Source organism: Oncorhynchus keta, unplaced genomic scaffold (assembly GCF_023373465.1).
Source record: "Oncorhynchus keta strain PuntledgeMale-10-30-2019 unplaced genomic scaffold, Oket_V2 Un_contig_1888_pilon_pilon, whole genome shotgun sequence".
NCBI lineage: Eukaryota > Metazoa > Chordata > Actinopteri > Salmoniformes > Salmonidae > Oncorhynchus > Oncorhynchus keta.
In genome coordinates, this window is record NW_026281161.1 from 183,033 (window position 1) to 209,084 (window position 26,052).

At 47.7% G+C, this 26,052-nt stretch overlaps 2 long non-coding RNA genes and 1 pseudogene across 44 annotated transcripts; 1 reads left to right on the top strand and 2 right to left on the bottom strand.

The window, feature by feature from the left end:
* The first annotated feature begins 1,781 nt into the window (after positions 1–1,781).
* LOC127920303 (N6-adenosine-methyltransferase non-catalytic subunit-like) lies at positions 1,782–23,123 on the top strand (annotated as a pseudogene).
* On the bottom strand, positions 16,767–18,060 carry LOC127920305 (uncharacterized). 31 transcript variants are annotated; one of them, XR_008105755.1, is made up of 8 exons: positions 18,000–18,060; positions 17,860–17,962; positions 17,569–17,634; positions 17,461–17,528; positions 17,185–17,427; positions 17,117–17,151; positions 16,946–17,081; positions 16,779–16,908 (listed from the first exon to the last, which is right to left on the bottom strand). It is a non-coding gene; the product is annotated as an uncharacterized LOC127920305 (long non-coding RNA). The 31 variants fall into 31 exon arrangements; XR_008105757.1 differs by lacking the exon at positions 17,117–17,151 and having other exon boundaries at positions 16,767–16,838; positions 17,325–17,427; XR_008105763.1 differs by lacking the exon at positions 16,946–17,081 and having other exon boundaries at positions 16,773–16,908; positions 17,082–17,151.
* On the bottom strand, positions 20,079–21,121 carry LOC127920304 (uncharacterized). 13 transcript variants are annotated; one of them, XR_008105735.1, is made up of 5 exons: positions 20,973–21,121; positions 20,775–20,925; positions 20,545–20,638; positions 20,394–20,497; positions 20,079–20,137 (listed from the first exon to the last, which is right to left on the bottom strand). It is a non-coding gene; the product is annotated as an uncharacterized LOC127920304 (long non-coding RNA). The 13 variants fall into 13 exon arrangements; XR_008105731.1 differs by having other exon boundaries at positions 20,238–20,497; XR_008105730.1 differs by lacking the exon at positions 20,394–20,497 and adding an exon at positions 20,238–20,393 and having other exon boundaries at positions 20,082–20,185.
* Positions 23,124–26,052: the final 2,929 nt, after the last annotated feature.

Here is a 26,052-nt window from a genome sequence, read left to right on the forward strand (position 1 = left end):
CCTGTTCCGGTCATCCCTGTTCCAGTCAACCCTGTTCCGGTCATCCCTGTTCCGGTCATCCCTGTTCCGGTCATCCCTTTTCCAGTCAACCCTGTTCCGGTCATCCCTGTTCTGGTCATCCCGCTTCTGGTCATCCCTGTTCCGGTCAACCCTGTTCAGGTCAAACCTGTTCCGGTCAAACCTGTTCCGGTCATCCCTGTTCCAGTCAACCCTGTTCCGGTCATCCCTGTTCCGGTCATCCCTGTTCCGGTCATCCTGTTCCAGTCATCCCTGTTCCGGTCATCCCTGATCCAGTCAACCCTGTTCCGGTCATCCCTGTTCTGGTCAACCCTGTTCCGGTCAACCCTGTTCCGGTCATCCCTGTTCCGGTCATCCCTGTTCCGGTCATCCCTGTTCCAGTCATCCCTGTTCCAGTCAACCCTGTTCCAGTCATCCCTGTTCCGGTCATCCCTGTTCCGGTCATCCCTGTTCCAGTCATCCCTGTTCTGGTCAACCCTGTTCTAGTCATCCCTGTTCCAGTCATCCCTGTTCCGGTCAACCCTGTTCTGGTCAACCCTGTTCCGGTCAAGCCTGTTCTGGTCAACCCTGTTCCGGTCATCCCTGTTCCGGTCATCCCTGTTCCGGTCAACCCTGTTCCGGTCATCCCTGTTCTGGTCAACCCTGTTCCGGTCAACCCTGTTCTGGTCAACCCTGTTCTGGTCAACCCTGCTACTGGAACGACCCTGCTACTGGAACAGTCCTGCTACTGGAACAACCCTGCTACTGGAACGGCCCTGCTACTGGAACGGCCCTGCTACTGGAACGACCCTGCTACTGGAACGACCCTGCTACTGGAACAGCCCCGCTACTGGAACGACCCTGCTACTGGAACGGCCCTGCTACTGGAACGACCCTGCTACTGGAACAGCCCCGCTACTGGAACAGCCCCGCTACTGGAACGACCCTGCTACTGGAACAGCCCTGCTACTGGAACGACCCTACTACTGGAACGACCCTACTACTGGAACGACCCTGCTACTGGAACGACCCTGCTACTGGAACGACCCTGCTACTGGAACGACCCTGCTACTGGAACAGCCCTGCTACTGGAACAGCCCTGCTACTGGAACAGCCCTGCTACTGGAACGACCCTGCTACTGGAACGACCCTTCTACTGGAACAGCCCTGCTACTGGAACGACCCTACTACTGGAACGACCCTGCTACTGGAACGGCCCTGCTACTGGAACGGCCCTGCTACTGGAACGGCCCTGCTACTGGAACGGCCCTGCTACTGGAACGACCCTGCTACTGGAACGACCCTGCTACTGGAACGGCCCTGCTACTGGAACGGCCCTGCTACTGGAACAACCCTGCTACTGGAACGACCCTGTTACTGGAACGACCCTGCTACTGGAACGACCCTACTACTGGAACGACCCTGCTACTGGAACAGCCCTGCTACTGGAACGGCCCTGCTACTGGAACAACCCTGCTACTGGAACACAATAATCTCTCTTTCCTCCTGAAGTCTACACCTTCACTGCTCTCTACAGCAACATCTGAAAGCTGTAGGTTGGTAGAGGCATGGGCTCGCTCGAGGAAGTTAACGCCCCTCTTCCAGCACACTTTGGGCGGAAGTAGAGAGAGAATTGGTGACAAACGGCCTTTCTGATGATCATTGTTCACAGTTTATTCACGGTGGAATAACGCGATACAACATCACCACCGTGTGGTCGCATCTACTCCATTGCACCAGCAGAAAGACAGGAACGCGACGAACTGTGACGCAAATCACATGCGCAGCATTCGAACCGGACGGACGTCATCACAACTCGACTCACGTTCATTGTTTTCGAGTAAAACAGCGTTTCCACCTCCGACACCGCCGCAAGAAAAAAAAAAAAAACAAGTTTTAAACTATTTTTTTTTGTGTGTGACTGACGAAATACTTTATTAAACTAATCACCGATAAAGAAATGAATAGTCGCCTACAGGAGATACGGGAAAAGCAGAAGCTGCGACGCCAGCTTCTCGCTCAACAGGTAGCTAGCTGTAGCTAAGCTAGTTATACTACATGCGTTGTCTTCTTGTTTTTGAGTTTATTTGATTTATTCCACCTTTATTTAACCAGGTAGGCCAGTTGAGAACAAGTTCTCATTTACATCTGAAACCCCGACCAAGATAAAGCAAATCGGTTCGACACATAACAACAACACAGAGTTTACACATAAACAAACATACAGTCAATAATACAGTAGAAAAACAAGTCTGTATACAATGTGAGTAAAATGAGGTGCGATAAGAGGAGGTTACATGCTGGGCCACTAAAGCCTTTAAGCCCGAGGGAAGAGACATCTATCTATGTATCATAACTACCATACCTTGTGAGTTGACTGACATTTGTAGTTAATGTAAACATGTAACGTTATGCTACTGTGTTTGGTTTAACTGAATAGGATCAGGTCAACGGGTAACGTCAGCTATTATCATGACTTAACATGTCATTTACATTTAGCACATCGACCAAAGTGAGCCTCTAGTTAGCTATTAACTTGTTGTTAGTTAACGATCGGAGTTACTGTAAATATTATTGTTATTTCGGCTTATTTTGTGGCAGTGAAGTGACGCCAATTGACCTTGATTTTGGGTTGAGTGGAAAAGCTAAACGTATATTAGTTAACCAACGCATCTTTTATCAACTCATAATAGTTACATTAGTTACTGTTATGACGTGAGAGCATTTTCTGCGTATGATTGTTGCTAAGAGACGGATCACTTCTAGATGAACCATAATCTCTGTGCATTAGAGGCGTCTCTAACTATGATTGTTGCTAAGAGACTGATCGCTTCCAGATGAACCATTATCTCTGTGCATTAGAGGCGTCTCTAACTATGATTGTTGCTAAGAGACTGATCGCTTCCAGATGAACCATTATCTCTGTGCATTAGAGGCGTCTCTAACTATGATTGTTGCTAAGAGACTGATCGCTTCCAGATGAACCATTATCTCTGTGCATTAGAGGAGTCTCTAACGTATGATTGTAGCTAAGAGACGGATCACTTCTAGATGAACCATTATCTCTGTGCATTAGAGGCGTCTCTAACTATGATTGTTGCTAAGAGACTGATCGCTTCCAGATGAACCATAATCTCTGTGCATTAGAGGCGTCTCTAACTATGATTGTTGCTAAGAGACGGATGGCTTCCAGATGAACCATAATCTCTGTGCATTAGAGGGGTCTCTAACTATGATTGTAGCTAAGAGACGGATCGCTTCCAGATGAACCATAATCTCTGTGCATTAGAGGCGTCTCTAACTATGATTGTTGCTAAGAGACTGATCGCTTCTAGATGAACCATTATCTCTGTGCATTAGAGGGGTCTCTAACGTATGATTGTAGCTAAGAGACGGATCACTTCTAGATGAACCATTATCTCTGTGCATTAGAGGGGTCTCTAACGTATGATTGTAGCTAAGAGACGGATCGCTTCTCCAGATGAACCATTATCTCTGTGCATTATAGGCGTCTCTAACTATGATTGTTGCTAAGAGACGGATCACTTCCAGATGAACCATTATCTCTGTGCATTAGAGGCGTCTCTAACTATGATTGTAGCTAAGAGACGGATCGCTTCTAGATGAACCATTATCTCTGTGCATTAGAGGCGTCTCTAACTATGATTGTTGCTAAGAGACGGATCACTTCTAGATGAACCATTATCTCTGTGCATTAGAGGCGTCTAACTATGATTGTAGCTAAGAGACGGATCGCTTCTAGATGAACCATTATCTCTGTGCATTAGAGGCGTCTCTAACTATGATTGTTGCTAAGAGACGGATCACTTCTAGATGAACCATTATCTCTGTGCATTAGAGGCGTCTCTAACTATGATTGTTGCTAAGAGACGGATCGCTTCCAGATGAACCATAATCTCTGTGCATTAGAGGCGTCTCTAACTATGATTGTTGCTAAGAGACGGATCGCTTCCAGATGAACCATTATCTCTGTGCATTAGAGGCGTCTCTAACTATGATTGTAGCTTAGAGACGGATCACTTCCAGATGAACCATTATCTCTGTGCATTAGAGGGGTCTCTAACTATGATTGTTGCTAAGAGACGGATCGCTTCTAGATGAACCATTATCTCTGTGCATTAGAGGCGTCTCTAACTATGATTGTTGCTAAGAGACGGATCGCTTCCAGATGAACCATTATCTCTGTGCATTAGAGGCGTCTCTAACTATGATTGTTGCTAAGAGACGGATCGCTTCTAGATGAACCATTATCTCTGTGCATTAGAGGCGTCTCTAACTATGATTGTTGCTAAGAGACGGATCGCTTCTAGATGAACCATTATCTCTGTGCATTAGAGGCGTCTCTAACTATGATTGTTGCTAAGAGACGGATCACTTCTAGATGAACCATTATCTCTGTGCATTAGAGGCGTCTCTAACTATGATTGTTGCTAAGAGACGGATCACTTCTAGGGATGAACCATTATCTCTGTGCATTATAGAGGGGTCTCTAACGCCCAGAAAGATTCAAAATCCCATTATTAACCAGCTCTGCAACCGTTCATACCAAATATGGAGTTTCGCTGAACAACTGTCTTCATTTACTCCCGTTATGCCGGTGTGTATATACACTGAACTAAAATATAAATGCAACATGTGACGTTTCATGACCTGAAATGATCTATAAGCACAAAAAGCATTATGTCGCTCAACCTTTGTGCTCTTAATTTGTCAACATCCCTGTTAGTGGAGTGTTTCTCCTTTACCAAGAGAATCCATCCATCTGAAAGGTGTGGCGTATCAAGAACCTGATTGCACTAGCATGATCGTTACACAGGTGCACCTTGTGCTGGGGACAATAAAAAGGCCACAAAAATGCACATTTTTTTGTCACAACACAATGCCACAGATGTCTCAAGTTGAGGGAGTGTGCAATTGGTATTCTGACTGCAGGAATGTCCACCAGAGCTGTAGCCAGAGAATTGAATGTTAATTTCTCTACCATAAGCCGCCTCCAACGTTGTTTTAAAGAATTTGGCAATACGTCCAACCGGCATCACAACCGCAGACCACGTGTAACCACGCCAACCCAGGACCTCCAACGTCCGGCTTCTTCACCTGCAGGATCATCTGAGACCAGCCACCTGGACAGCTGATGAAACTGAGGAGTATTTCTGGCTGTGATAAAGCCCTTTTGTGGGGGAAAAAAACACATTCTGATTGGCTGGACCTGGCTCCCCAGTGGGTGGGCCTATGCCCTCCCAGGCCCACCCATGGCTGTGCCCCTGCCCAGTCATGTGAAATCCATAGATTAGGGCCTAATGAATTTATTGATTTCCTTATATGAACTAACTCAGTAAGAATCATTGAAGTTGTTGCGTATCTGCTTTTTGTTAAGTATATGTCAGTTAAGAACCAATTCTTATTTACAATACGGCCAAATGTGCGCCGCCCTGCGGGATTCCCGATCACGGCCAGATGTGATGCGGCCTGGATTCAAACCAGGTACTGCAGTGACACCTCTTGCACTGAGATGCAGTGTCTCAGCCATCTAAAACAAAGATAAATAATCCTCATTACTGGCAGTAATGGAGTTTCCATGAGGTGCCAAAGAGGATTATTTTTTAGATCGCTCCCGAATGACGCAGTGGTCTGAGACACTGCATCTCAGTGCAGGTTGGGAGTTTACTACAGCTCAATACATTCTAGTTGGCAACTCACGTTTACCTCATTACTGCCTCGCAGGTTGGAAGTTTACTACAGCTCAATACATTCTAGTTGGCACCTCATGTTTACCTCATTACTGCCTTGCAGGTTGGAAGTTTACTACAGCTCAATACATTCTAGTTGGCACCTCACGTTTACCTCATTACTGCCTTGCAGGTTGGAAGTTTACTACAGCTCAATACATTCTAGTTGGCACCTCACGTTTACCTCATTACTGCCTTGCAGGTTGGAAGTTTACTACAGCTCAATACATTCTAGTTGGCACCTCACGTTTACCTCATTACTGCCTTGCAGGTTGGAAGTTTACTACAGCTCAATACATTCTAGTTGTCACCTCATGTTTACCTCATTACTGCCTTGCAGGTTGGGAGTTTACTGCAGCTCATTTATTTAGCCCTGTTTTGGAGGTACATACTGGCTACAACTGGAGTAAATAAAGGTCATAGCGAAGCTCCATATTTGGTGAATCAACTCATGTATTTTGACATAACGCTTTTGCAGAGCTGGTGAATGGGAGTTTATTTTTACATACCGCACAGATACTGGTTCAGCTTGTAGCTTATCTTTGTATTGAACTAACTTGTCTGCTGGTCCTCTCCTAGTTGGGAGCGAAGAGTGATAGCTTTTAGATAACATTACTAGTTAACTAACTTGTCTGGTCCTCTCCTAGTTGGGAGCAAAGAGTGATAGCTTTTAGATAACATTACTAGTTAACTAACTTGTCTGGTCCTCTCCTAGTTGGGAGCAAAGAGTGATAGCTTTTAGCTAACATTACTAGTTAACTAACTTGTCTGGTCCTCTCCTAGTTGGGAGCGAAGAGTGATAGCTTTTAGCTAACATTACTAGTTAACTAACTTGTCTGGTCCTCTCCTAGTTGGGAGCAAAGAGTGATAGCTTTTAGCTAACATTACTAGTTAACTAACTTGTCTGGTCCTCTCCTAGTTGGGAGCAAAGAGTGATAGCTTTTAGATAACATTACTGGTTAACTAACTTGTCTGGTCCTCTCCTAGTTGGGAGCGAAGAGTGATAGCTTTTAGATAACATTACTAGTTAACTAACTTGTCTGGTCCTCTCCTAGTTGGGAGCGAAGAGTGATGGCTTTTAGCTAACATTACTAGTTAACTAACTTGTCTGGTCCTCTCCTAGTTGGGAACAAAGAGTGATAGTTAACTAGTAATGTTAGCTAAAAGCTAACTTGTTCGTTCCTGTCCTAGCTACATTACTAGCTAGCTAACTTGTCCGTTCCTGTCCTAGCTAACATTGATAGCTAACTAACTTGTCCGTTCCTGTCCTAGCTAACATTAATAGCTAGCGAACTTGTCCGTTCCTGTCCTAGCTAACATTACTAGTCAACTAACTTGTCCGTTCCTGTCCTAGCTACATTAATAGCTAGCGAACTTGTCCGTTCCTGTCCTAGCTAACATTACTAGTCAACTAACTTGTCCGTTCCTGTCCTAGCTACCATTAATAGCTAACTAACTTGTCCGTTCCTGTCCTAGCTAACACTAATAGCTAGCTAACTTGTCCGTTCCCGTCCTAGCGAACATTAATAGCTAGCTAACTTGTCCGTTCCTGTCCTAGCTAACATTGATAGCTAACTAACTTGTCCGTTCCTGTCCTAGCTAACAGTAATAGCTAGCTAACTGGTCTGTTCCTGTCCTAGCTAACTAACTTGTCTGTTCCTGTCCTAGCTAACATTACTAGTTAACTAACTTGTCCGTTCCTGTCCTAGCTACATTACTAGCTAGTTAACTTGTCCTTTCCTGTCCTAGCTAACTAACTTGTCCGTTCCTGTCCTAGCTAACACTAATAGCTAGCTAACTTGTCCGTTCCTGTCCTAGCTAACATTGATGGCTAACTAACTTGTCCGTTCCTGTCCTAGCTAACTAACTTGTCTGTTCCTGTCCTAGCTAACATTAAGAGCTAGCTAACTTGTCTGTTCCTGTCCTAGCTAACTAACTTGTCTGTTCCTGTCCTAGCTAACTAACTGGTCTGTTCCTGTCCTAGCTAACATTAACAGCTAACTAACTGGTCTGTTCCTGTCCTAGCTAACACTAACAGCTAGCTAACTGGTCTGTTCCTGTCCTAGCTAACATTAACAGCTAACTAACTTGTCTGTTCCTGTCCTAGCTAACATTAACAGCTAACTAACTGGTCTGTTCCTGTCCTAGCTAACACTAACAGCTAGCTAACTGGTCTGTTCCTGTCCTAGCTAACTAACTTGTCTGTTCCTGTCCTAGCTAACACTAACAGCTAGCTAACTGGTCTGTTCCTGTCCTAGCTAACATTAACAGCTAACTAACTGGTCTGTTCCTGTCCTAGCTAACACTAACAGCTAACTAACTGGTCTGTTCCTGTCCTAGCTAACACTAACAGCTAGCTAACTGGTCTGTTCCTGTCCTAGCTAACACTAACAGCTAGCTAACTTGTCTGTTCCTGTCCTAGCTAACTAACTTGTCTGTTCCTGTCCTAGCTAACATTAACAGCTAACTAACTGGTCTGTTCCTGTCCTAGCTAACACTAACAGCTAACTAACTGGTCTGTTCCTGTCCTAGCTAACACTAACAGCTAGCTAACTTGTCTGTTCCTGTCCTAGCTAACTAACTTGTCTGTTCCTGTCCTAGCTAACATTAACAGCTAACTAACTTGTCTGTTCCTGTCCTAGCTAACACTAACAGCTAGCTAACTGGTCTGTTCCTGTCCTAGTTGGGAGCAGAGAGTGCGGACAGTATAGGCGCCGTTCTGAACAGCAAAGACGAACTGAAGGAGATTGAGGAGACCAGAGAGACATACAGGTACACACACACACACACACACACACACACACACACACACACACACACACACACACACACACACACACACACACACAGACTGCTGTTACAGGTATACACACACACTTCCAGCAATCATTGAGTGTTTCTCAATTCCTTGGGGACCACAGGAGTGCGCACATTTTTGTTCCAGCCCAGCCCAATCACTTGGTTTAACTATTCCACAAATTGTGTATGTGTAGGGCATCGTTGGATGCTGCCGGGCCGAGCTCCAAGAGGAAGCATCAGGTGGAGGGAGAGGACACAGAGGAGGACGTTGAGGAGCCGAAGGTAGGACTGGTTCACTGAGAGGAACATCTCTGTGATAGACTGGATCACTGAGAGGAACAACTCTGTGATAGACTGGGTCACTGAGAGGAACGTCTCTGTGATAGACTGGATCACTGAGAGGAACATCTCTGTGATAGACTGGGTCACTGAGAGGAACGTCTCTGTGATAGACTGGATCACTGAGAGGAACGTCTCTGTGATAGACTGGATCACTGAGAGGAACAACTCTGTGATAGACTGGATCACTGAGAGGAACGTCTCTGTGATAGACTTTGTCACTGAGAGGAACGTCTCTGTGATAGACTGGATCACTGAGAGGAACGTCTCTGTGATAGACTGGATCACTGAGAGGAACGTCTCTGTGATAGACTGGTTCACTGAGAGGAACATCTCTGTGATAGACTGGATCACTGAGAGGAACAACTCTGTGATAGACTGGGTCACTGAGAGGAACGTCTCTGTGATAGACTGGATCACTGAGAGGAACGTCTCTGTGATAGACTTTGTCACTGAGAGGAACGTCTCTGTGATAGAGTGGATCACTGAGAGGAACGTCTCTGTGATAGACTGGATCACTGAGAGGAACATCTCTGTGATAGACTGGGTCACTGAGAGGAACGTCTCTGTGATAGACTGGATCACTGAGAGGAACGTCTCTGTGATAGACTGGATCACTGAGAGGAACAACTCTGTGATAGACTGGATCACTGAGAGGAACGTCTCTGTGATAGACTTTGTCACTGAGAGGAACGTCTCTGTGATAGAGTGGATCACTGAGAGGAACGTCTCTGTGATAGACTGGATCACTGAGAGGAACGTCTCTGTTTCATTGTGTGTGTGTGTGTGTGTGTGTGTGTGTGTGTGTGTGTGTGTGTGTGTGTAGGAAGAGTTGGAGATGCAGCCGCCCGATGAGAGCAACCCTTATGAGGAGGTGTACAAGGACTCTACCACCTTCCTGAAGGTAACACACACACACACCTCTCACTACACCCCCATAATGACTACTGTCAACACTGTTGTTATAGGTTAACTGTCTGTCTGTCTGTCTGTATCAGGGGACCCAGAGTCTGAACCCCCATAATGACTACTGTCAACACTGTTGTTATAGGTTAACTGTCTGTCTGTCTGTATCAGGGTACCCAGAGTCTGAACCCCCATAATGACTACTGTCAACACTGTTGTTATAGGTTAACTGTCTGTCTGTCTGTATCAGGGTACCCAGAGTCTGAACCCCCATAATGACTACTGTCAACACTGTTGTTATAGGTTAACTGTCTGTCTGTCTGTATCAGGGGACCCAGAGTCTGAACCCCCATAATGACTACTGTCAACACTGTTGTTATAGGTTAACTGTCTGTCTGTCTGTATCAGGGTACCCAGAGTCTGAACCCCCATAATGACTACTGTCAACACTGTTGTTATAGGTTAACTGTCTGTCTGTATCAGGGTACCCAGAGTCTGAACCCCCATAATGACTACTGTCAACACTGTTGTTATAGGTTAACTGTCTGTCTGTCTGTATCAGGGTACCCAGAGTCTGAACCCCCATAATGACTACTGTCAACACTGTTGTTATAGGTTAACTGTCTGTCTGTCTGTATCAGGGGACCCAGAGTCTGAACCCCCATAATGACTACTGTCAACACTGTTGTTATAGGTTAACTGTCTGTCTGTCTGTATCAGGGGACCCAGAGTCTGAACCCCATAATGACTACTGTCAACACTGTTGTTATAGGTTAACTGTCTGTCTGTCTGTATCAGGGTACCCAGAGTCTGAACCCCCATAATGACTACTGTCAACACTGTTGTTATAGGTTAACTGTCTGTCTGTCTGTATCAGGGTACCCAGAGTCTGAACCCCCATAATGACTACTGTCAACACTGTTGTTATAGGTTAACTGTCTGTCTGTCTGTATCAGGGTACCCAGAGTCTGAACCCCCATAATGACTACTGTCAACACTGTTGTTATAGGTTAACTGTCTGTCTGTCTGTCTGTATCAGGGTACCCAGAGTCTGAACCCCCATAATGACTACTGTCAACACTGTTGTTATAGGTTAACTGTCTGTCTGTCTGTATCAGGGGACCCAGAGTCTGAACCCCCATAATGACTACTGTCAACACTGTTGTTATAGGTTAACTGTCTGTCTGTCTGTATCAGGGTACCCAGAGTCTGAACCCCCATAATGACTACTGTCAACACTGTTGTTATAGGTTAACTGTCTGTCTGTCTGTATCAGGGGACCCAGAGTCTGAACCCCCATAATGACTACTGTCAACACTGTTGTTATAGGTTAACTGTCTGTCTGTCTGTATCAGGGGACCCAGAGTCTGAACCCCCATAATGACTACTGTCAACACTGTTGTTATAGGTTAACTGTCTGTCTGTCTGTATCAGGGGACCCAGAGTCTGAACCCCCATAATGACTACTGTCAACACTGTTGTTATAGGTTAACTGTCTGTCTGTCTGTATCAGGGTACCCAGAGTCTGAACCCCCATAATGACTACTGTCAACACTTTGTCGACACCGGACACCGACCACAGAACTTCATCAGAGACGTCGGTACGACCGTGTGTCTGTAATCTGTGTCTGTGTGTATAATCTGTGTGTCTGTGTGTATAATCTGTGTGTCTGTGTATAATCTCTGTCTGTAATCTGTGTCTGTGTGTGTAATCTGTGTGTATAACCTGTGTGTCTGTGTGTAATCTGTGTCTGTGTGTAATCTGTGTCTGTGTGTAATCTGTGTCTGTGTGTAATCTGTGTCTGTTGTAATATGTGTGTAATCTGTGTCTGTGTGTAATCTGTGTGTGTGTGTAATCTGTGTCTGTGTGTAATCTGTGTCTGTGTGTGTAATCTGTGTCTGTGTGTAATCTGTGTCTGTGTGTGTAATCTGTGTGTATAATCTGTGTGTCTGTGTGTAATCTCTGTGTGTAATCTGTGTGTGTAATCTGTGTCTGTGTGTAGTCTGTGTATAATCTGTGTGTCTGTGTATAATCTGTGTGTCTGTGTGTAATCTCTGTGTGTAATCTGTGTGTATAATCTGTGTGTCTGTGTGTATAATCTGTGTGTCTGTGTGTAATCTGTGTGTCTGTGTGTATAATCTGTGTGTCTGTGTGTAATCTGTGTGTATAATCTGTGTGTCTGTGTGTATAATCTGTGTGTCTGTGTGTAAGATCTGTCTGTAATCTGTGTGTCTGTGTGTAATCTGTGTCTGTGTGTGTAATCTCTGTCTGTAATCTGTGTGTCTGTGTGTAATCTCTGTCTGTAATCTGTGTGTTTCAGGTCTGGCAGACCGGTTTGAAGAGTATCCTAAACTCAGAGAGCTGATCAGACTGAAGGATGAACTGATCTCAACCACCAACACCCCCATGTAGGTCCCAGTCATTACCCCCCATGTAGGTCCCAGTCATTTACCCCCCCCATGTAGGTCCCAGTCATTTAACCCCCATGTAGGTCCCAGTCATTTAACCCCCATGTAGGTCCCAGTCATTTAACCCCCATGTAGGTCCCAGTCATTTACCCCCCCATGTAGGTCCCAGTCATTTTACCCCCCATGTAGGTCCCAGTCATTAACCCCCCCCATGTAGGTCCCAGTCATTTCCCCCCATGTAGGTCCCAGTCATTTAACCCCCCCATGTAGGTCCCAGTCATTTAACCCCCCCATGTAGGTCCCAGTCATTTAACCCCCCCATGTAGGTCCCAGTCATTTAACCCCCCATGTAGGTCCCAGTCATTTAACCCCCCCATGTAGGTCCCAGTCATTTTACCCCCCATGTAGGTCCCAGTCATTTAACCCCCATGTAGGTCCCAGTCATTTTACCCCCATGTAGGTCCCAGTCATTTAACCCCCCATGTAGGTCCCAGTCATTTAACCCCCATGTAGGTCCCAGTCATTTAACCCCCCATGTAGGTCCCAGCCATTTAACCCCCATGTAGGTCCCAGTCATTTAACCCCCATGTAGGTCCCAGTCATTTAACCCCCATGTAGGTCCCAGTCATTTAACCCCCATATAGGTCCCAGTCATTTCCCCCCCATATAGGTCCCAGTCATTTAACCCCCTGCCCATGTAGGTCCCAGTCATTAACCCCCCATGTAGGTCCCAGTCATTTAACCCCCCATGTAGGTCCCAGTCATTTAACCCCCCCATGTAGGTCCCAGTCATTTAACCCCCCATGTAGGTCCCAGTCATTAACCCCCATGTAGGTCCCAGTCATTTAACCCCCCATGTAGGTCCCAGTCATTTAACCTCCCATGTAGGTCCCAGTCATTTAACCCCCATGTAGGTCCCAGTCATTTAACCCCCATGTAGGTCCCAGTCATTTAACCCCCATGTAGGTCCCAGTCATTTAACCCCCCCCCATGTAGGTCCCAGTCATTAACCCCCATGTAGGTCCCAGTCATTTAACCCCCATGTAGGTCCCAGTCATTAACCCCCATGTAGGTCCCAGTCATTTAACCACCCCATGTAGGTCCCAGTCATTTAACCCCCATGTAGGTCCCAGTCATTTAACCCCCATGTAGGTCCCAGTCATTACCTCCCCCCATGTAGGTCCCAGTCATTACCTCCCCCATGTAGGTCCCAGTCATTTACCCCCATGTAGGTCCCAGTCATTTAACCCCCATGTAGGTCCCAGTCATTTAACCCCCATGTAGGTCCCAGTCATTACCTCCCCCATGTAGGTCCCAGTCATTTACCCCTCCATGTAGGTCCCAGTCATTTAACCCCCATGTAGGTCCCAGTCATTTAACCCCCATGTAGGTCCCAGTCATTTACCCCTCCATGTAGGTCCCAGTCATTTAACCCCCCCATGTAGGTCCCAGTCATTTAACCCCCATGTAGGTCCCAGTCATTTAACCCCCCCATGTCGGTCCCAGTCATTTACCCCTCCATGTAGGACCCAGTCATTTAACCCCCATGTAGGTCCCAGTCATTTAACCCCCATGTAGGTCCCAGTCATTTAACCCCCCATGTAGGTCCCAGTCATTTAACCCCCCCCCCATGTAGGTCCCAGTCATTAACCCCCATGTAGGTCCCAGTCATTTAACCCCCTCCATGTAGGTCCCAGTCATTTAACCCCCATGTAGGTCCCAGTCATTTAACCCCCATGTAGGTCCCAGTCATTTAACCCCCATGTAGGTCCCAGTCATTTAACCCCCATGTAGGTCCCAGTCATTTAACCCCCATGTAGGTCCCAGTCATTTAACCCCCATGTAGGTCCCAGTCATTTAACCCCCATGTAGGTCCCAGTCATTTAACCCCCATGTAGGTCCCAGTCATTTAACCCCCATGTAGGTCCCAGTCATTTAACCCCCATGTAGGTCCCAGTCATTTAACCCCCATGTAGGTCCCAGTCATTTAACCCCCATGTAGGTCCCAGTCATTTAACCCCTCCATGTAGGTCCCAGTCATTTAACCCCCACATAGGTCCCAGTCATTTAACCCCCCCATGTAGGTCCCAGTCATTTAACCCCCCCCCCCTCCATGTAGGTCGCAGTCATTTAACCCCCCATGAGAGGTGTATAGTGGAGTCTGTTAAATGACTCCCTGATAGGAGTCGTCTGTTAAATGACTCCCTGATAGGAGAGTCTGTTAAATGACTCCCTGATAGGAGAGTCTGTTAAATGACTCCCTGATAGGAGAGTCTGTTAAATGACTCCCTGATAGGAGAGTCTGTTAAATGACTCCTGATAGGAGAGTCTGTTAAATGACTCCTGATAGGAGAGTCTGTTAAATGATTCCCTGATAGGAGAGTCTGTTAAATGACTCCTGATAGGAGAGTCTGTTAAATGACTCCTGATAGGAGAGTCTGTTAAATGACTCCTGATAGGAGAGTCTGTTAAATGACTCCCTGATAGGAGAGTCTGTTAAATGACTCCTGATAGGAGAGTCTGTTAAATGACTCCCTGATAGGAGAGTCTGTTAAATGACTCCCTGATAGGAGAGTCTGTTAAATGACTCCTGATAGGAGAGTCTGTTAAATGACTCCCTGATAGGAGAGTCTGTTAAATGACTCCCTGATAGGAGAGTCTGTTAAATGATTCCCTGATAGGAGAGTCTGTTAAATGACTCCCTGATAGGAGAGTCTGTTAAATGACTCCCTGATAGGAGAGTCTGTTAAATGACTCCCTGATAGGAGAGTCTGTTAAATGACTCCCTGATAGGAGAGTCTGTTAAATGACTCCTGATAGGAGAGTCTGTTAAATGACTCCCTGATAGGAGAGTCTGTTAAATGACTCCCTGATAGGAGAGTCTGTTAAATGACTCCCTGATAGGAGAGTCTGTTAAATGACTCCCTGATAGGAGAGTCTGTTAAATGACTCCCTGATAGGAGAGTCTGTTAAATGACTCCCTGATAGGAGTCGTCTGTTAAATGACTCCCTGATAGGAGAGTCTGTTAAATGACTCCCTGATAGGAGAGTCTGTTAAATGACTCCCTGATAGGAGAGTCTGTTAAGACTCCCTGATAGGAGAGTCTGTTAAATGACTCCCTGATAGAAGAGTCTGTTAAATGACTCCCTGATAGAAGAGTCTGTTAAATGACTCCCTGATAGGAGAGTCTGTTAAATGACTCCCTGATAGGAGAGTCTGTTAAATGACTCCCTGATAGGAGAGTCTGTTAAATGACTCCCTGATAGGAGAGTCTGTTAAATGACTCCCTGATAGGAGAGTCTGTTAAATGACTCCCTGATAGGAGAGTCTGTTAAATGACTCCTGATAGGAGAGTCTGTTAAATGACTCCCTGATAGGAGAGTCTGTTAAATGACTCCCTGATAGGAGAGTCTGCTAAATGACTCCCTGATAGGAGAGTCTGCTAAATGACTCCTGATAGGAGAGTCTGTTAAATGACTCCTGATAGGAGAGTCTGTTAAATGACTCCTGATCGGAGAGTCTGTTAAATGACTCCCTGATAGGAGAGTCTGTTAAATGACTCCTGATAGGAGAGTCTGTTAAATGACTCCCTGATAGGAGAGTCTGTTAAATGACTCCCTGATAGGAGAGTCTGTTAAATAACTCCCTGATAGGAGAGTCTGTTAAATGACTCCTGATAGGAGAGTCTGTTAAATGACTCCCTGATAGGAGAGTCTGTTAAATGACTCCCTGATAGGAGAGTCTGTTAAATGACTCCCTGATAGGAGAGTCTGTTAAATGACTCCCTGATAGGAGAGTCTGCTAAATGACTCGCGTGTTCATGTAGGTATCTGCAGGCCGACCCAGAGCACTTTGACCTGCGTGATCTGAAGACTAAGTTTGATGTGATCCTGCTGGAGCCCAGAGAGGCTTGAGGAGTACTACAGAGAGTCAGGAATACCCCACACAGAACGCTACTGGAACTGGGACGATGTGAGTTACTGGGGGGGGTGGGGGGGGTACTGGACCTGGGACGATGTGAGTTACTGTGTAAAGAACATGAATTTATAATAATGAAGATATTTAATAGAAGCATTGTTTAAAGCTTTCTGTTGATTTCTCTCATCTCTCCCCCTCTTCTCTCCTCCCCTCTTCTCTCCTCCCCTCTTCTCTCCTACCCCCCTCTTCTCTCTCCCCCCTCTTTCCTCCCCCTTCTCTCCCCCTTCTCTCTCCCCTCTTCTCTCCCCTCCTCTCTCTCCCCTCCTTCCCTCTCCTCCCTCTCCTTCTCTCCCCCTCCTCTCTCTCCCCTCCTTCTCCCCCTTCTCTCACCCTTCTCTCCTCCCCTCTCCTCTCCCCCTCCTCTCTCCCCCTTCTCTCATCACCTCTCCTTCTCTCCCCTCCTTCTCTCCCCTCCTCCCTCTCCTTTCTCTCCCTCCTCCCCTCTCCTTCTCTCCCCTCCTCTCTCTCCCCTCCTCCCTTCTCTCTCCCTCTTCTTCTCTCCCTCTAGATAATGAAGCTGGAGATAGAGGAGATATCAGCCCTGCGTTCCTTTGTCTTTCTCTGGTGTGGATCAGGAGAGGGACTGGACCTGGGGAGAATGGTATTATACACAGAGAGAGGGACCTGGGGAGAATGGTATTATACACAGAGAGAGGGACCTGGGGAGAATGGTATTATACACAGAGAGAGGGACCTGGGGAGAATGGTATTATACACAGAGAGAGGGACCTGGGGAGAATGGTATTATACACAGAGAGAGGGGGACCTGGGGAGAATGGTATTATACACAGAGAGAGGGACCTGGGGAGAATGGTATTATACACAGAGAGAGGGACCTGGGGAGAATGGTATTATACACAGAGAGGGACCTGGGGAGAATGGTATTATACACAGAGAGGGACCTGGGGAGAATGGTATTATATACAGAGAGAGGGACCTGGGGAGAATGGTATTATACACAGAGAGAGGGACCTGGGGAGAATGGTATTATATACAGAGAGGGACCTGGGGAGAATGGTATTATACACAGAGAGAGGGACCTGGGGAGAATGGTATTATACACAGAGAGAGGGACCTGGGGAGAATGGTATTATACACAGAGAGAGGGACCTGGGGAGAATGGTATTATACACAGAGAGAGGGACCTGGGGAGAATGGTATTATACACAGAGAGAGGGACCTGGGGAGAATGGTATTATACACAGAGAGGGACCTGGGGAGAATGGTATTATACACAGAGAGAGGGACCTGGGGAGAATGGTATTATATACAGAGAGGGACCTGGGGAGAATGGTATTATACACAGAGAGGGACCTGGGGAGAATGGTATTATACACAGAGAGAGGGACCTGGGGAGAATGGTATTATACACAGAGAGAGGGACTGGACCTGGGGAGAATGGTATTATACACAGAGAGGGACCTGGGGAGAATGGTATTATACACAGAGAGGGACCTGGGGAGAATGGTATTATACACAGAGAGAGGGACCTGGGGAGAATGGTATTATACACAGAGAGAGGGACCTGGGGAGAATGGTATTATACACAGAGAGAGGGGGACTGGTATTATGAATGGTATTATACACAGAGAGAGGGACTGGTATTATGAATGGTATTATACACAGAGAGAGGGGGACTGGTATTATGAATGGTATTATACACAGAGAGAGGGACTGGACCTGGGGAGAATGGTATTATACACAGAGAGAGGGACCTGGGGAGAATGGTATTATACACAGAGAGGGACCTGGGGAGAATGGTATTATACACAGAGAGAGGGACCTGGGGAGAATGGTATTATACACACAGAGAGAGGGACCTGGGGAGAATGGTATTATACACAGAGAGAGGGACCTGGGGAGAATGGTATTATACACAGAGAGAGGGGGACTGGTATTATGAATGGTATTATACACAGAGAGGGGGACTGGTATTATGAATGGTATTATACACAGAGAGAGAGGGGACTGGTATTATGAATGGTATTATACACAGAGAGAGGGACAATACAGCTGTTATTGTCTCTCTCTCCCCTCTCCCTCCTTCCTCTACTCTCCCTCTTTCCTCTACTCTCCCTCCTCTCCCCCTCTCTCTCCTCTCCCTCCTCTCTCCCCCTCTCCCTCCCCTCTCCCTCCTTCCTCTCCTCTCTCCCTCCTCTCCCCCTCTCCCTCCTCTCCCTCTCCTCTCTCTCTCCTCTCCCCCTTCTCCCTCCTCTCCCTCCTTCCTCTCTCTCTCTCTCCTCTCCCCTTCTCCCTCCTCTCCCCCTCTCCCTCCTTCCTCTCCTCTCTCTCTCCTCTCCCCCTTCTCCCTCCTCTCCCCCTCTCCCTCCTTCCTCTCTCTCTCCTCTCTCTCTCCTCTACCCCCTCTCCCTCCCTCTCTCTCCTCTCCCTCCCTCTCCCCCTCTCTCTCCTCTCCCTCCTTCCTCCCCCTCTCCCTCCTCTCTCCCTCCCCCTCTCCTCTCCCTCCTCCCCTCCTCTCCCTCCTCTCCCTCCTTCCTCTCCTCTCTCTCTCTCCCCCTTCTCCCTCCTCTCCCCCTCTCCCTCCTTCCTCTCCTCTCTCTCTCCTCTCCCCCTTCTCCCTCCCCTCTCCCCCTCTCCCTCCTTCCTCTCTCTCTCCTCTCTCTCCTCTACCCCCTCTCCCTCCTCTCTCTCCTCTCCCTCCTCTCCCCCCTCTCTCTCCTCTCTCTCCCTCCTTCCTCCCCCTCTCCCTCCTCTCTCCCTCCCTCCTCTCCTCTCCCTCCTCTCCCCTCTCCCCCTCTCCCTCCTCTCCCTCCTCTTCCTCCTCCACAGTGTCTGAGAAAGTGGGGTTTCAGGCGTTGTGAGGATATCTGTTGGATCAAAACCAACAAGAACAACCCTGGAAAGACCAAAACCCTCGACCCTAAAGCTGTGTTTCAGAGAACCAAGGTAACACACACCATGACACACATACACACCATGACACACACACACACCATGACACACACACACACACACCAAACCAACAAGAACAACCCTGGAAAGACCAAAACCCTCGACCCTAAAGCTGTGTTTCAACAGAGAACCAAGGTAACACACACCAGCGACACCAACACACACACTGTCTCATGGCACAATTTACAGAAATTACAATTTACAGAAATCCTTTCCTCCCTCCCCTCCTCTCTCTCCCTCTCCTCTCCCCCCCTCTCCTCTCCCTGGGGAGACCCTCAACACCTGTTTGGATGAGACTCTACCCCCCTCTCCTCTCCCCCTCTCCCTCCCTCTCCTCTTCCCCCTCTCCTCTCCCCCCTCCCCTCTCCTCTTCCCCCCTCTCCCTCTTCCCCCCTCTCCTCTTCCCCCCTCTCCTCTTCCCCCTCCCCTCTCCTCTCCCCTCCCCTCTCCTCTCCCCCCTCTCCCTCCCTCTCCTCTTACCCTCCTCTCCCTCTTCCCTCTCCTCTCCCCCCCTCTTCCCCCTCCCCTCCTCTCCCCCTCTCCCCCCTCTCCCCCCCCTCCCTCTCCCTCCCCCTCCCCCCTCCCCTCTCCCCCTCCCCTCCCTCTCCTCCCCCTCTCCCCTCTCCTCTCTAGGAACACTGTCTAATGGGTATTAAAGGAACAGTCCGGCGGTCTACAGATGGGGATTTCATCCACGCCAACGTGGATATCGACCTGATTATTACCGAGGAGCCTGAGATCGGGAACGTGGGAAGCCGGTGGAGATATTTCATATCATAGAACACTTCTGTCGGGGGGAGACAGAAGACTACACCTGTTTGGACGAGACTCTACCATCAGACCAGGTGGGTCCTCAGACCAGGTGGGTCATCAGACCAGGTGGGTCCTCAGACCAGGTGGGTCAACAGACCAGGTGGGTCCTCAGACCAGGTGGGGCATCAGACCAGGTGGGACATCAGACCAGGTCTACGTGACACCATTCATTCCTCTCCACTCACCTCCTCTACGTGACACCATTCATTCCTCTCCCTTCCCCTCCACTCACCTCCTCTACGTGACACCATTCCTCTCCTCTCCCTTCCCCTCCACTCACCTCCTCTACGTGGCACCATTCATTCCTCTCCTCTCCCTTCCCCTCCACTCACCTCCTCTACGTGACACCATTCATTCCTCTCCTCTCCCTTCCCCTCCACTCACCTCCTCTACGTGACACCATTCATTCCTCTCCTCTCCCTTCCCCTCCACTCACCTCCTCTACGTGACACCATTCATTCCTCTCCTCTCCCTTCCCCTCCACTCACCTCCTCTACGTGACACCATTCATTCCTCTCCTCTCCCTTCCCCTCCACTCACCTCCTCTACGTGACACCATTCATTCCTCTCCTCTCCCTTCCCCTCCACTCACCTCCTCTACGTGGCACCATTCATTCCTCTCCCTTCCCCTCCACTCACCTCCTCTACGTGACACCATTCATTCCTCTCCCTTCCCCTCCACTCACCTCCTCTACGTGACACCATTCATTCCTCTCCCTTCCCCTCCACTCACCTCCTCTACGTGACACCATTCATTCCTCTCCTCTCCCTTTCACCCTCCACTCCTCATTCCTTCTTCCTCTCCCTTCCCCTCCACTCACCTCCTCTACGTGACACCATTCCTCTCCTCTCCCTTCCCCTCCACTCACCTCCTCTACGTGACACCATTCATTCCTCTCCCTTCCCCTCCACTCACCTCCTCTACGTGACACCATTCATTCCTCTCCTCTCCCTTCCCCTCCACTCACCTCCTCTACGTGACACCATTCATTCCTCTCCTCTCCCTTCCCCTCCACTCACCTCCTCTACGTGACACCATTCATTCCTCTCCCTTCCCCTCCACTCACCTCCTCTACGTGACACCATTCATTCCTCTCCTCTCCCTTCCCCTCCACTCACCTCCTCTACGTGACACCATTCATTCCTCTCAGGGGGCAGCACTGAGCTAGCCTGCAGTACCCCAGTCAGCCTTCAACTAGAGTTAATCAACGAGAGGGGGCAGGTGATCAGGAATCCTCTGAAACGAGAGGGAATCGGCCATTCATTCCTCTCAGGAATCTTCTGAATCGGCAGGGAATCATTCATTCCTCTCCTCTCCCTTCCAGGGAATCAGGAATCTTCTGAATCGTGCAGGGAATCAGGAATCCTCTGAAACCTCTCCCTTCCCAGGGAATCAGGAATCTTCTGAATCGGCAGGGAATCAGGAATCATCTGAATCCTCCATGATTTCAGGGGAGAAAAGATGACCTGGAATCGGCAGGAAATCAGGAATCCTCTGAATCCTTCAGATAGAGGACTGGAGGATGATTGTAGCCTTCTAGATTTGTTCAGGTCGTGGTCCATTTATTTTGGTTAAATGTATTTCTCTCTCTCTCTATCTCTCTCCCTCCTCTCCTCTCTCCCCCTCTCTCTCCCTCCTCTCCCCCTCTCTCTCCCTCCTCTCCCCCTCTCTCTATCTCTCTTCTCCTCTCTGTCTGTCTCTCTCTCTCTCTCTCCAGGGTGGTTGACAGTAGGTCCTACTCTGACCAACAGTAACTTCAACTCAGAGTCTTACTCCTCCCACTTCTCAGTCACACAGTCTCACCTCTCAGGTAGGTCCTTAATCACACCACACACACCTCAATCTGTCTTGTCTGTTCTCTCTCCTCTTCTCCATTTCTTCTCCATCTCTTCTCTCCTCTCCCTCTCCATCTCTCCTCTCCTCTCCCTCTCCATCTCTTCTCTCCTCTCCCTCTCCATCTCTTCTCTCCTCTCCCTCTCCTTCTCTTCTCTCCTCTCCCTCTCATCTCTCTCCTCTCCCTCTCCATCTCTTCTCTCCTCTCCCTCTCCATCTCTTCTCTCCTCTCCCTCTCCATCTCTTCTCTCCTCTCCCTCTCCATCTCTTCTCTCCTCTCCCTCTCCATCTCTTCTCTCCCCTCCATCTCATCTCTCTTTCCTCTCCCTCTCCTCCATATCTTCTCTCCTCGCTCTCTCCATCTCATATCCCTCTCTCCTCTCCTCTCTCATCTCTCTCTTCTCTTCTCACTCCCTCTGTTCTCTCCTCCATCTCTTCTTCTCTTGTCTTATCCCTCTGTTCTCTCCTCTCTCTCCTCCATCTCTTCTTCTCTGGTCTAATCCCTCTGTTCTCTCCTCCATCTCTTCTTCTCTGGTCTAATCCCTCTGTTCTCTCCTCTCTCTCCTCCATCTCTTCTTCTCTGGTCTAATCCCTCTGTTCTCTCCTCTTGATGTGTCCTCCATCTCTTCTTCTCTGGTCTAATCCCTCTGTTCTCTCCTCCATCTCTTCTTCTCTGGTCTAATCCCTCTGTTCTCTCCTCTCTCTCCTCCATCTCTTCTTCTCTGGTCTAATCCCTCTGTTCTCTCCTCTTGATGTGTCCTCCATCTCTTCTTCTCTGGTCTAATCCCTCTGTTCTCTCCTCCATCTCTTCTTCTCTGGTCTAATCCCTCTGTTCTCTCCTCTCTCTCCTCCATCTCTTCTTCTCTGGTCTAATCCCTCTGTTCTCTCCTCTTGATGTGTCCTCCAGGCTGTACGGAGGAGATAGAACGTCTGCGACCCAAGTCACCTCCCTCCAAGCTGAAGTCAGACCGTGGAGGGGGGTCATCCCGTGGAGGTCGGGGGGGTCCTAACGCCGGCCGGGGGGGGGACAGGGGCCGGGAGAGGAACAGGTCCTTTAGGGGGGACAGGGGAGGGTTCAGAGGGCGGGGGGGTCCACACCGCGGGTTCCCACCTCGCTAGGACGGGCAGACAGATTATACCGAGAGATGGTCGGACACTCGTATTCTGTACCCTCGTCCAGAAGTGTCCACTCCTTCTCTCCTCGTGATTGGTTGGTGCACCTGTCCTTTTAAATCCACGTGGGGGAGTGAACACGTGCACACTTCAGGAGGAGGAGCCCCTCCCACCTCTCTCTCTCTCACACACACACACACACACACACACACACACACACACACACACACACACACACACACACACACACACACACACACACACACACACACATATACACCACCTCTCTCTCTCACACACACACACACACACACACACACACACACACACATATTACACCCCTCTCTCTCTCACACACACACACACACACACACACACACACACACACACACACACACACACACACACACACACACATATACACCACCTCTCTCTTTCTCACACACACACACACACACACACACACACACACACACACATATACACCACCTCTCTCACACACACACACACACACACACACACACACACACACACACACACACACACACACACACACACACACACACACACACATATACACCACCTCTCTCACACACACACACCACCTCTCTCACACACACACACCACCTCTCTCTCTCACACACACACACACACACACACACACACACCACCTCTCTCTCACACACACACACACACACACACACACACACACACATATACACCACCTCTCACACACACACACACACACCACCTCTCTCTCTCACACACACACACACACACACACACACACACACACCACCTCTCTCTCTCACACACACACACACACACACACACACACACACACACACACACACACACCACCTCTCTCACACACACACACACACTATGAAACATATACACCACCTCTCTAGATGGTTGTAAAATAGTTTGATAATAAACATGTTTTTATGAATGTTTTTTTTTACCTTCTAATAAAACATCATCAGAACCACTGATATGTCTGGAGTGGTTTAATCTACCAGAACATCATCAGAACCACTGATATGTCTGGAGTGGTTTAATCTACCAGAACATCATCAGAACCACTGATATGTCTGGAGTGGTTTAATCTACCAGAACATCATCAGAACCACTGATATGTCTGGAGTGGGTTTAATCTACCAGAACCACTGATATGTCAGTGGGTTTAACCTACCAGAACCACTGATATGTCTGGAGTGGGTTTAATCTACCAGAACCATTGATATGTCTGGAGTGGGTTTAATCTACCAGAACCATTGATATGTCTGGAGTGGGTTTAATCTACCAGAACCATTGATATGTCTGGAGTGGGTTTAATCTACCAGAACCATTGATATGTCTGGAGTGGGTTTAATCTACCAGAACCATTGATATGTCTGGAGTGGGTTTAATCTACCAGAACCATTGATATGTCTGGAGTGGGTTTAATCTACCAGAACCACTGATATGTCTGGAGTGGGTTTAATCTACCAGAACATCATCAGAACCATTGATATGTCTGGAGTGGGTTTAATCTACCAGAACCACTGATATGTCTGGAGTGGGTTTAATCTACCAGAACCATTGATATGTCTGGAGTGGGTTTAATCTACCAGAACCACTGATATGTCTGTTTAATCTACCAGAACCATAACCACTGATATGTCTGGAGTGGGTTTAATCTACCAGAACCATTGATATGTCTGGAGTGGGTTTAATCTACCAGAACCACTGATATGTCTGGAGTGGGTTTAATCCAGAACCACTGATACCAGAACCATGATATGTCTGGAGTGGGTTTAATCTACCAGAACCACTGATATGTCTGGAGTGGGTTTAATCTACCAGAACCACTGATATGTCTGGAGTGGGTTTAATCTACCAGAACCACTGATATGTCTGGAGTGGGTTTAATCTACCAGAACCATTGATATGTCTGGAGTGGGTTTAATCTACCAGAACATCATCAGAACCACTGATATGTCTGGAGTGGGTTTAATCTACCAGAACATCATCAGAACCACTGATATGTCTGGAGTGGGTTTAATCTACCAGAACCATTGATATGTCTGGAGTGGGTTTAATCTACCAGAACCACTGATATGTCTGGAGTGGGTTTAATCTACCAGAACCACTGATATGTCTGGAGTGGGTTTAATCTACCAGAACCATTGATATGTCTGGAGTGGGTTTAATCTACCAGAACCATTGATATGTCTGGAGTGGGTTTAATCTACCAGAACCATTGATATGTCTGGAGTGGGTTTAATCTACCAGAACCACTGATATGTCTGGAGTGGGTTTAATCTACCAGAACATCATCAGAACCATTGATATGTCTGGAGTGGGTTTAATCTACCAGAACATCATCAGAACCACTGATATGTCTGGAGTGGGTTTAATCTACCAGAACATCATCAGAACCACTGATATGTCTGGAGTGGGTTTAATCTACCAGAACATCATCAGAACCACTGATATGTCTGGAGTGGGTTTAATCTACCAGAACATCATCAGAACCACTGATATGTCTGGAGTGGGTTTAATCTACCAGAACCACTGATATGTCTGGAGTGGGTTTAATCTACCAGAACCACTGATATGTCTGGAGTGGGTTTAATCTACCAGAACCACTGATATGTCTGGAGTGGGTTTAATCTACCAGAACCACTGATATGTCTGGAGTGGGTTTAATCTACCAGAACATCATCAGAACCATTTATATGTCTGGAGTGGGTTTAATCTACCAGAACCACTGATATGTCTGGAGTGGGTTTAATCTACCAGAACATCATCAGAACCATTGATATGTCTGGAGTGGGTTTAATCTACCAGAACCACTGATATGTCTGGAGTGGGTTTAATCTACCAGAACCACTGATATGTCTGGAGTGGGTTTAATCTACCAGAACCACTGATATGTCTGGAGTGGGTTTAATCTACCAGAACATCATCAGAACCACTGATATGTCTGGAGTGGGTTTAATCTACCAGAACCACTGATATGTCTGGAGTGGGTTTAATCTACCAGAACCATTGATATGTCTGGAGTGGGTTTAATCTACCAGAACCATTGATATGTCTGGAGTGGGTTTAATCTACCAGAACCATTGATATGTCTGGAGTGGGTTTAATCTACCAGAACCATTGATATGTCTGGAGTGGGATCTACCAGAACCACCAGAATCACCAGAACCATT